Genomic DNA, 12,930 nt, shown 5'->3' on the forward strand with positions numbered 1-12,930 from the left:
TTTCTCATTATATAACCATGAGGGAGAAAGAAAAATAAAAGTTACATCCCAAGGTGTGCGAGATTTTGCACCTTCCTTTTCTCGAATGTTTGGACGTGATGAGCGTTTTTGAAATATCCACTAACTGTAAAGATGCTTAAGAATGCCACTGTAAGGTTGCTTAACATATAACGCCTTGGCTTCCTCATTTGCTATGGCTGATATGGATGTTGCAACTTGTGGGGATGGATCTACAACAATCCGGGCCTTTCTTTTCTCATAAATTTGTATTAGATCCTAGGAGCCACCATCTTTTTTCATTTCTTGAAATCTTAACATTTTGGTTGCATAAATTGAGTGTTGTCCATCAATGATCCAAAACTTGTATTCAACAAGTCTTTCTTCTTCTACCTCAGTACGTGTCATTGGAACTCCATAATTTTGGCCACAATTCTTTACAGGAATTAGATAAGCACATGATGCAGATTGATTTGCACTTGCTCCAAAGAAGAGCATACAATTTTGTACTTGATCAAGCTTTAGCTAACGACAATTATAATGATCAGGAGCAAGAAAACAATTAGTGATGGGAATCTCGTACTCCTTATACTTGAAAGGGAAGTATGCCAAATACTTTTCCATGCCTCCTGTAGCGCTCTTCTTTGCTTTTGGGACCTCGTTCTCTAAGCGATCAGGCTCCAAAAACCTTAATAAGGGTTGATTTCTTGTGTCCTTTGATCTCAAAATGGCCTTATCTACATTTGCAACACCAACTGTTATAACACCCCTTGCCTTTTGGTTGTGGTCTTCTTATTTGATTTTTATTCTTCACTTGCTTGCCTTTTAAAGCAAAATTAATTGCATCTTGTAGCCTATCTCCGATGATATCAAATAAATCTTCATTAACATCCCAACCTCGTGAAAACATTGTCTCTTCCTTGTCTTTGACCATTTTTTCAACGACATAGGAATTTGCCAATAGTTGGTACTCAGTATTTCCAAGTATCCTAATGTTAATGCACTCAATGTTAGGATGTCCTTCAACTATTGAAACACTTGTTGCAGAGACTACCTGCCCTAGATCATCAAATCTATTATCATCTTCGTCACTAGCCACAAAGACATGCACTTTATGAAATTGTGCACCTTGCACTCCATAAACGTCTAAGTACCATTTTCTCTTATCATCACTTGCAAAGTCAACATTAACAGGAATTTTTGTTTTTGAACCATTTTTTCTCTGAAATCAAAGAAAACACAAACAACTAGTTAGAATCTATAATGACACATTGAATCTAATAATGCTTTGAAAGCGTATAAAACTAAATTGACACATAACATTTTAATTACACTCTTCAAAACTTTTAGATTCCAAAATCAAATATTTATCCAATTTAGCCATTTGATAGCCAAAGTAGGTGTATCCTAGATCCCATAAGTCGTCTGAATAAATTTTTTAAGACCACCATTGCCTAGCAGACATTTGAAAGTGCATAGCTACATGGCGTAGCTTAGAGGACTTCGTGAAGCCCTCATCTCCAAACACCGCATCGAACTATTGGATAGAGGCCAAGACTTTGTCCGTAGCACCAAAGGTGCCATCGTAGGTAAGGAAAGAGATACTCTTTCCTCCCTCTTTGAAGTTCTTGAGCTTGGAAGACCTCTTCCATGTGGCATAGGATTTCCTATGGCCTCTTTTTTTTTATGGTTCAAAGGTTGCACCATCACTTTCTTCAGAAGATGAAGAATTTGAGGAAGATGGAGAAGAGGGGGACCTCTTTCTCGCCTTTTTCTTGCCTCAATCTTCTTTGTCTTCACCATCACTTTCATAAGAGGAAGAGGATGTAGAAGAGGGTGTCCTCTTTGCCGCCTTTTTCTTCTCTTGCTTTTTGTCATCCCTCTTTGAATTATGGTGTGGAGAAGTGTGCAATGGTCTTCTCCGTTTTGGAGTTGATGGGGAGTGTTTAACCCGTCGTCTTCGTGGAGCCATCTCCACCGAGGTGGCAGGAGACTCACTTCTTTCTTGTTCCTTTGGTGGGGGCTCTTGAGTTCTCCTTTGAGAACGAGATGCATCATCAAGAAGCAAATTTTTGTTCTCCCCGAATCGGAGAGAGGCCTCTTTTGGAAGGCTCACAAGGAGTCTTCCTAGGTACTCTCTGGTCATGGTCGGGAGCTTGGAGAATCCCATGAGCACGAAGCTGCCATTGCACTTCACTTTGAAGGGATGGATTGCCCATGGCTTGTTGAAGCCTAGAAACAAGGTAGTTAACAAGCATAGGGGCATCATTAGTAGCCTGCTCGTTAGTAGCAAAATCAAAATTATCAACATTAATTTCACTCTCTTTACTATTGTCAGCCATTCTAACAACAATTAGGTGTACTTTGGCACTTCAAGCCCTAGTTGCTACTCCTCTTTACCCCTTTACAAAAAGCACTCAAGCTACTGTACTCGTGGCTCGAATACCATTAATTGCAAGGAATAGAAGAGAGGGTCGTTCAACACCAAAACAGCACCGGCTCCTGTCAAGCTTCTAATAGCTCAATAGTGGTTAAGCCATAGGCAAGCCCCGTAGGACTCCACTACTAAGACAATAGCTCTTGAGGGTGATGCCCCATTAACTGCACAATGCAGGCACATTGCAAGGCTGAAAAATCCCTATTCTACTTACTTACATGCAATTAATAATACCGACCATTTAAGCTAGCTTGAGGACCTCCCTTCTTGAGCAAGGAAAGAGAAACATTGTGCTCAGATACCAATGTAACATTTAATGTCCTAGTAACTTGTGTGTAGCGGAAAATAGCATGAACATAGTGAGCATTTCATTAGAATAGATTCCTAATGAGAATAACAAGAGTGCTTGGGTGGAGAGAGCAACAAAAAGTATAACACCTAGTTAGGTAGCATGAACAATACTTCAAAAGAGAGAGAAATTAAGCAATTGACAAATTGAGGACCAGATTTTCATGAAGCCGGTCCCCCCTCCAAAAGGCTTTGTATTATGGTTTCTCCCATCAAGAGAGACATTTTACAATACAATTATTTGTGTTCCTTCAATACTAGCTAGTGCAATGAAGATGGAAACTTCAAGCACTAAGCATAACACTTATAAAACACAACATCAATTCCCTCACGGTCTCAAAACCAAGATCTCACACATCTTTGAAGATGGTGAGAGCTAGCGGGGTATGAGAGTAGATTGAGAGGAAGAAGGAGTAGTCTTATGAGAAAGATGTACATCTCCTCACATAATAACTCATATTAGCATAGCTTAGCGTATTAATTAGCATGGTACAGGAGATGAGCATGCATTGAAGCTTGGCTCTTAGTTGGATTTGCATCACAAAGCCAAGAGTTGTTGCTATAGGCCTCCCTTCTCACAAGCTTGGAGCAGGTGATAAGCTTTCCATTAAAGCTTGAAAAGGAGAGAGAGTCTTCTTGCTTCACACATGAGTTTTTGTGAGTGTGTATGCCATAATGCCTCGAGAAAATCATCCCCCTCTCTCTCTTGGTCGACCCCTCTTTCTATTTGCTCATGATGCCATCCTATTGGACCTCCCTGACATGTGTCCCCCTTCCCCCTTTTGTGAGATCTTTAGTTAATTAATTAATGCAACTAAACTCTCATTGGACCCCTTTGTCTCCTGGCCAGTAGGAATCAGGCAAGCCATTAGTATGTATATTGGGGTATTATTAATTACCTCTTGAACGCACGTGATATAGGGGTCTTTTGATAAGTGACTGCCCCGGGAGATGTAGTGTACAAGAGAGAAAATTTTCATATAGAGACCATAAACAAGTAGCAAAAGTTTTTGAGTGAATGTATACATAAGAAAGAAAAAAATTCAATAACCCTTCAAATGGGATCAAAAAATCCATCCCTCTATTTTCTTTGCTTGCTTTTTGTCCCTTGCTCGCTTTTCACCGCTCGTTAAGTGATAGCACCCCTGAATGCAAAGTCCTTCTGCAACAGTGGCCGAAACTGCTCACATAGGGCACTATGCACTTTTCTCTCTCTCTCTCATGTCGTTGTCCATCTCTGCTCGCTGGTTGGCTTCTAATCACATGCAAGTTTCACACCTTTAATGCTTATTTTATTGGCCTTTTTCCCCCAAAGTCCTTGGCCACCCATTGAACCATTTAAGTCCACCCATGTAAGGGGTAATTCATACCCCCTCTCAACTCCTTACTGGCAAATGAACAAAGAAAATAATTAAATAAATATATATATATATATATATATAGCCACCAACCAAATCGTCTTCAATTCAGTGGGCTTCTCAACTAATTGTACACTTTGAATTCTTTGAGCTCCCCACTTACATATATTACAAAAACCTCTTCTTGATCGTCCATTAAGATTTTAAAGCAAGCTTCCCAAATACAAGTGTTTTGATGCTCGTGTCAAAGTGGATGCCAAAATTTCCAAAAGACATAAGCGTGGAGCAAGCCATAACTGGGTTATCATATCCAAAGGCTGATCATACTTTTAAAATTTAATTCCATCGGGGACAAGGGAGATTGGACGTCGTGAAACTCAACCGACTCATAGACCAACCGTCTGACCACTCACTCTTTCGGCAATTTCCTCATATATCGCCATTTTGGATTGGATGTCAATGCAATCTTGAGCTAAGTACATTTATTTATGTCATTTCTTTTACTCTCTCACTTATTTTGCATCTGTAAAAATCTCCATATAGCCATTTTAAATTTCAAAACACACATTTTATAATAAAAAAAATTAAAAAGAAAGCAATCATGGCACACCGTCCACAAGCACCCACAATTGCTGAGCAGCTTGCCAATCTGCAACAATCCCTCACGTATGAACGCATGCAAAGTTAAGAGCTTGCAGATAAATTATTGCATTCTGCACGCATAGAATCTCCACCAGCACCCAAGCAAAACAAAATTAGCAGCAAAGCCTTCACTTTCAAGGATTTTGATGGTACCAAGGATGGTAGCACGGTTTTAGCATGGGTTAATTAGATTACTATTTTCATGATGAAGACTTTTCCAAACGTGAAATGGTAAAATGTGCATCAAATCATCTCACTAGCAGCACTGCATTGTGGTGGAACGCCACCAAACAGCACGGGAGAAGACCACACACCTGGCATGCATTTAAAAAGTGTTTTAACCTCAATTTTTGCCCACACAGTATAAAGCTAAAGCACGACGCCGGTGGGATTTAATTTGACAGGGTCAAAATGAAGATGTACAAGGTTACATTGATCATTTTTGGAACTGTTTAATTCAACTTCAAGCTATTGAACATGTCAACCGCCGCAAGAAATTTAAGCGTAAATATATCTCTAGCTTAGCACTACAAATTGGTGTTGATGTAGGTATGTTTGAACCAGATTCTCTATCAAAGGCTAGTAGTTTGGCCCTTAATGCCGAGAAGAAGAAAGGTGGACAACCCTCTCACACCGAACAAACTGCTAACACTAACCATAACAAGAGAGCTTCTTTCTCTCCTAACTTTGACATATACAAACATCAAAGCGATACCTTTTTCAAGAGGTGCAGATTTGACAATCTGCTACAACTTCTCAACCTCATAGCAACAACAACAACAACACGCAACAATGAGGCAACTAAAATTCTCTCAACCAACGTCCTACTCAAAACTCTAATGGTAACGAAAAGGTGAAGTGTTTCAAATGTTTTCAATATGGTCACTATGCAGATAAGTGCTCAAAAGATCTTGTTAAGAGCAATGGCCAATCCAATAGATTCAACCAAAATCCAAGCCAAAAACCCTTCAACAAAAACCGCCCCAATGGTGCTACTACTAACCTCATCGAAGATACTAATTTTGAAGAAAATAATGTGGAAGCTAATTACGGTGAGGAATATGATCCTGAGTATGATCACGATGACAACCCATCTCTAGGTACTCCTATATCTCCTCACAACTTGTTTAAAAGTGCAAGGCACTGTTAAGGGTGAAAATGTCACAATTCTTTTGGACGATGGCAGTAGCCATGATTTTATTTTTGCACGGTTGTCACAACAGCTATCTCTGTCTGAAATTTCTTCACCTCACAAGGTCAAAATTGTTTATAATAATCAACATTTTTATTGAAAACCCCAATTCACTGTTGAAGTTTGCAATACTAAATTTACACAAGCACGTACATTTTTGGTAGCACCATTGCATGGTCTTGATATGATTTTGGGAAATTCCATTTCGTCATGAATTTGACCCATTGACTAATTATAAAACCCATACTATGTCTCTCACACATGATAATAAAAATTTCTCCATCCAAGCAACACTAGCACATCAACAATTTCCACTCCTCTCTCACACTCAAGCCAAACGAGCAATTCGAAAACAGGGGAAAACATATCTAGTGTTGGTAAATCAATTTTTTGTTGAAACTGAAACCTCACACAACTCTACACACGATGAATTTCTCTCACAATTTAAAGATTGTTTCATGCATGATCTACCACCTGGAATTCCACCTTTATGTCCCAAATATCACAAAATAGATATTATACCGGGTAGTGAACCTCCTTGTAGAGCACCTTATCATGTAAATCCAACCGCACACAGGGATATACAAACTCAAATCACTAATTTACTTGACCAAGGACTAATCAGACCTAGTAGTTCACCATACGGAGCTCCAGTACTTCTTGTCAAGAAGAAAAATGGAACCTTTCGTATGTGTATCGACTATAGGGATTTAAACATGATCACCATAAAGAATAGGTTTCCTATTCCTAGAGTGGATGATCTGTTAGACAAACTAAAAAGGGCAAACATCTTTAGCAAAATTGGCCTTAAATCAGGGTATCATCAAGTCAAAATGTTTGAGCATGATTTCTACAAAACTGCTTTCAGAACACAAACAAGACACTATGAATTTCTTGTCATGCCATTTGGTTTGACAAATGCACCAGCCACATTCACACGCATGATGAACATAAATTTCATTGACCATCAATATTTTGTGATAGTATTTTTTGATGACATTCTAGTATTCAATAAATCTGAAAAAGAGCACTGAACAGATGTATTTGATCTACTTGCACACAATCACTTGTACTTGAATCCTGAAAAGAGTTCGTTCTTCCAATCTGAAATTGAATATTTGGGACACATCATATTAGGTAAGGGAATACATGTAGACCCCAAGAAAATTCAAGCCATTCAGTCATGGCCTACACCCAAAAACTTGCATGAGCTATGTTCTTTCATCGGTGTTTGTAGCTATTACACGAAATTTGTTCGTAACTTTTCTTACAAGTCACATTATTTGACTCTCCTGTTGAAGAAAAACACACCTTATCAATGGATTGATTTATAAAAAATCTCATTTAATGCACTTAAACATGCTTTGACTAATGCGACTGTATTGCAACTGCCTGATTTTGAAAGACCATTCCTTGTCGTAGTCATTGATGCTAGTGGAAAAGGTATCGATGTAGTCCTTATGCAAGGTAACCATCCACTTGCTTTTGAAATTCGTAAATTCAAACCTTCTGAAACAAAGTTCGGTACTTATGATAAAGAATTGACTGTTGTGGTACATGCATTGAAAATCAGAAAACATTGTGTAATGGGTACTGACTTGATCATTAAAATTGATCAACAAAGTATCAAATACTTACTTTCTCAACCCTTAATAGATGATAGACATATTTAGTGAGCCACTTTTATTCAAAGTTTTCAGCCCAACATTCAATACCATCCTAGTAAAGAAAATGTTGTAGCTAAATGCTTTGAGTAGAAGACCCTCACTTAATAATCTATCAACCATTACGGGAACTTCATTTGACACTATGAGTGACACTTATGCACATGATGATGACTTTAAAACGACATCGTTGAATATGCTTGATAATTATGTGCACACATTTTTCAAATACACTATGCAAGAAAACTTCCTTTATTTCAAACAAAAATTGTGTGCGACACTCCCTTAAGCTAATAAGCACCGCAAACACACTAGTTTGAGAGGTGCTTATTCCTTACACACACCAGTTTAAGGAAGGTGATTATGTTTTACTTCACATTGAAAAACAAAGGATCAAAAGTGTTGACTCAAATGTCTTTGTTAAGTTTGCTCCTCGTTTTTATGGACCTTTTAAAATTTTCATTGTCATTAATGATGTTTCTTTTTGTTTAGACCTACCTACACATTGGCACATTCATAATGAATTTCATATTAGTCTTTTAAGACCATTTAGAGGACCCCTACCTACAAATCATATTTATAAAGACCCACCTTCACTTGTAGACCAAGAAGAGCAACTCATCCCTGCCAAAATAGTTGATCACAAGACCACCACTACACGCACTGGTATGGTTTATGACCGTTACCTTTTGACTTTCAAGAGGCCACACTAGAGAGGATGCCAAATGGATGCTTGAAAATTTTTTTATAACTTCCCAGACCTTTTCCACAGTTTCCATCACTCACGGTCCAGTTGATTTCTCTATTGAGAAATTGGATAGTCGCTATCCCTGGTGGGAGGGATGTTATGAGACTGGGCACCCTCCTCTTGTAGTGGTTAGCTACAATTGGAATAGTTGGCATAGTGGTTAATTATGTGTTGTCTATTTTATTTTTCTAATTGAGTCGATGATGATGATTTTCTATAGTGGAATGCGGGGAGTTAACGAAGAGGTGCAGGCAATAACCCTCTCGGTTGTTTTGTACTCCCACAGTATTTTAGATTTTCATTCAATAAGCCACTATGGCTCTGTAAATAATTGTAGTGGGAACTTCCCCTTATGCGACATGCAAGAACTAATGAGCTTCACTCAAAAGTGAAGTGTTTGTAAAAGAGGGGCCTCAAATTTTGGCACCTTAAACTCACAAATAATATATTAAATACCAAGACTCCACAAGAAGAGGTGTTGTAGATTTGGGGCTAGATTTAGGCCTTTCTCTTACAAATTCTCTTCTCTACACTCTTATGCTATGCTTAATTTGTTGTGTACTCTCTAATCAAGTTTCTATCTCTTACAAACTCTTATAATCTTGTCTATATCAATTCCATGCTGTGTGTGTGTGTGTGTGTGTGTGTGTGTGTGTGTGTGTGTGTGTGTGTGTGTGTGTGTGTGTGTGTGTGTGTGTGTGTGTGTGTGTGTGTGTGTGAGAGAGAGAGAGAGAGAGAGAGAGAGATAGTTTAGGTGTGTGTGTACTTGGAAATTGGTGAAAGAGGTTGACAGATTGATGATGATGTCTGTTAGCAAAGTTGAATTGCTTTAAGCAACTGGTCTCCCCCTTCTCCCATCGAAGACCAAGAGATGATTGATGGAAGGAATAAACTTTTTTGGAGGTCTACTTGCTCTTGTAGATCTTTGGGACATAGGTTGAGGTTCCTCATCTGGTTGACATTGTTGCAAGTTGTCACCACTTGCACTCCTTGAGTCTTCACTGTCCTCAAGCTCCATGTAGTCATCACCTATACTTTTTGTTTGTTTTCTTTCCAAGTGATCTTTGTATATATTTTGTTTGTTGTAAATTACATCCCTACTCCTAAAGATTTTACCATCTTCAGGATTCCATAGGCGATACCCAAAGTCGGCTTCTACATAGCCAATGAAGAAACACTTTTTGGACTTTGCATATAGCTTTGACCTTGGGCTTCTATCTATGTGCATAAAATCCTCACAACACTTTGAGAAATGCATAATCCACCGGTTTACCTGTCCATGCCTCTTCTGAAACTCCTATATCCATTGCCGTTGAGGGTGACCAGTTGATCAAGTATACAGAGGTACTTACTGCTTCCGCCCAAAGCTCAAGCGATAGGACTGCATGTAGCTGCATGCTTTGTGATTGCTCCATGATTGTCCCGGTCATCCTTTTTAAATTGCCATTTTGCTAAGGTGTCCTACAAGTTGTCCTTTGCCTCCAAATGCATTGCACAAAATCTTTCAAAATCTTATCTGCAATATTTGCATCCATTGTCGGATTTGAGGCATTTAAGCTTGGCACCTGCTTCATTGTCCACAAAGTCTTTCCTCCTTTGAAATATGGAAAACACATTGGATTTATTCTTCATTGTATAAAACTATGTTTTCCTAGTTGCATCACCTATGAATGTTACATAGTACAATGAGCCACCAAGGGATGGTGTACTTGCAGGACCCCAAACATCAAAATGAACCAATTCATGTATTTTATTTTTTCTTTCATTTTTCTACTTCTAGGAATGTTACCCTCTTTTGTTTATCGTAAACACAATCTTCATAGAACTCTAAGTCCACTTATTTCAAACCTAATAAAAGATTCTTTGATTGAAGGATTTGCATTCCTTTGGCACCCATATGTCCAAGCCGATAGTGCCACACCCCAACGTTCACTTCGTTGTTGCACAAGCTGAAGATTGCATGCTAACAGTGCACAAGTCAGGTGTTACAACCTTTTCTCCTTTGGCAACCACCAAATATCCTTTCAAGATCTTCCATCGTTTGTTTCCGAATGAAATGTTGTGACCTTCATCATCCAATTGTCTTGTAGAGATCATTTTTTTTTGCAAAGAGAGAGAACATTTCTTACATCTTTAAGCTTCCATTCATTTCAATTTGCAGTTTTGGAACAAATTGTATCTTTGTTGACAAATTCACAAGCTTCATGATCTTCCAAGTAGACATATCCAACATCTTTAAGCTTCCATTCATTTCCATTTGCAGTTTTGACACAAATTGTACCTTTGTCGACAAATTCACAAGCTTCATGATCTTCCAGGTATACATACCCAAAATTATCTTTGGTATAATCTTGAAAATATTTCTTGTGTAGTGTCACATGGAATGAAGTCCTAGAGTCAGCTATCCAAGAATTAGACATATTGTCTAATGATAGAACTAGAGCATCTTGCTCGACTTTACCTACCACATTGGCCTCTATTGTTGGCTTGATGTCTTGAGACTCCAACTCCTTCTTCTTCTTGGACGAGAAATCCTTCTTGAAATGGCCCTTCTTGTCGCAGTTCCAGCACTTGAGAACCAACTTTGTGCATGACTTGCTCCACCTTGAGCAATCACGGCCTTTTTTATTTTTGAAAATCTCCTTCGGCCTTCCTCTTGTTTCCACTGACACTGCATCATGTAATGATTCACATATGCTTTTCCTTTGTATCTCCTCACTTAGGAGAACACCCATAACATCATCAAACTTAAAAAGTCTATGTGTCAGAGATAGAGTTACTTACAATCATCACAAGGCTATTCCAACTATTTGGTAAAGACGATAGTATAAGGAGAGCTCCCACTTCATCGTCAAGATTGACCTTCACTTATCAAAGTTGACTTATATTGTTGATGAGGTCATTTAGGTGCTTTTCAATCAAACCACTCTCATCTATTTTAAGATTGAACAAACACTTCATGAGGAATACCTTATTGGATGCCCATGGTTTCTTGTAGAGGCCGTCAAGTGACTCATTAATTCCTCCGTGATCTTCAGCTCTAAATCATTGAAGGCCACTATTGACACCAAGCATATCACGATTGTTCCTAATTCTTTTTGGTCAAGGACAATCCACACTTCATCTATCATTGTTATGACCTTCTTTGGTGGAAGACCGCTTAGTGGCAAATGAAGATCCTTCTGGTAGAGGCAGTCTTCAATTTGCATCTTCCAATGTTGGTAGTCTTTGCGGTTAAACTTCTCGATCTTGAGCTTACCTTCCTCACCCATGATTCCCACTCAATTGAAGAAATCATTTCCTTAAGATATCTTAGCTATGAGAAAACCTTTCTCTGATAACAGTTGTTAGGATAAGAGGCGTAGGTTAGTAGATACTAGAGTGTTTTATTTAATGGAGAGAGATAATTTCACAAACAAGAGACATAATAGAGAAGAGAGAGAGAGAGAGAGAGCACACGATATACATGGTTCACCCAATGTGAGCTATGTCCATGAAAAAACAACCACTTAATGGCTTTGCACTTCAAACTCGAGGTAGATTACAAAGGGATTAGCAACCCTTTATGGAACTCTCGTCTTGCTTCACTCTCACCACCACTTCATACTTCACCGACTCACACACCCTTCAATGCACCTTTATTGATCCATATTGTGTGTAGAAGAGGCCTCCTTTTATAGGCCAAAATGGGTTGCCCTCTCTCATGAGAGACGGTTGTGTGTAGCCACCCTTGTCCAAGTTGAACTATCCCATGTTCCCATGTGTAGCCAGATAAGTACAAGTTGAACTCTCCCATGTGCCCATGTGTAGCCACCTTTGTGTAGATAAGTCCAAGTAGAACTCTCCCATGTGCCCATGTGTAGCCTCACCTTTGTGTAGACAATTCCAAATTGAATTCCCCATGTGCCCATGTGTAGCCACCATTATGTAGACAAGTCCAAGTAGAAGTCGGCCACCAGCCATAGACTTTTGACGATCGACCATTGACCATTGACCAATGGCCATTGACTTGTCCATCGAACATTGACTTAACCACCAGCCATTGACTTAACCCACCATCGACCAAACTACCATTGACTAGTGACCAACCAGCCAATCAGCCAACCGACCATTGACTATTGGTCATCGATCAGCCATTTTCGATCAACTTTTGATCATCGCTCGGCCAAGATATTTTGGGGAAAAAAGGGTTTTTCCGGTGAGTGATTTCTCTCATGTACAATGGCTTTTTCTCATAATGGGGGCCTTACAAATGTGTTTTTTTTAGACTAAAACTTTACAAGGGGTGAATTAGGATCCATAATTAACAACATTTTTGTAATTGGATTATACAACATCGGGTATGCTTCATTCGAGACTAGCCTAGAGTGCCCTGCAAACTACTTCAAAAGGTATCTAACATACACATCTGACAATTTTTTGCATTTGTAGCCATCCGGTGCAAGGTTGCATTGGTTAACTGGGATCAATTAGGTGAATTAAACCCCAAATTTAATATAGTGTGCAATTCCAACGTATCTATCTAGCCCACTCTTAGAAGTTTT

The 12,930-nt window shown here is 38.9% G+C and overlaps 1 pseudogene; it reads right to left on the bottom strand.

Moving 5' to 3' along the window:
• LOC147436014 (uncharacterized) overlaps nucleotides 1-12,930 on the bottom strand; it is a 160,068-nt pseudogene that overhangs the window by 136,272 nt on the left and 10,866 nt on the right.

This window comes from Adiantum capillus-veneris, chromosome 18 (genome assembly GCF_014529385.1).
Source record: "Adiantum capillus-veneris isolate H3 chromosome 18, ASM1452938v2, whole genome shotgun sequence".
In the NCBI taxonomy this organism is placed as follows: domain Eukaryota; kingdom Viridiplantae; phylum Streptophyta; class Polypodiopsida; order Polypodiales; family Pteridaceae; genus Adiantum; species Adiantum capillus-veneris.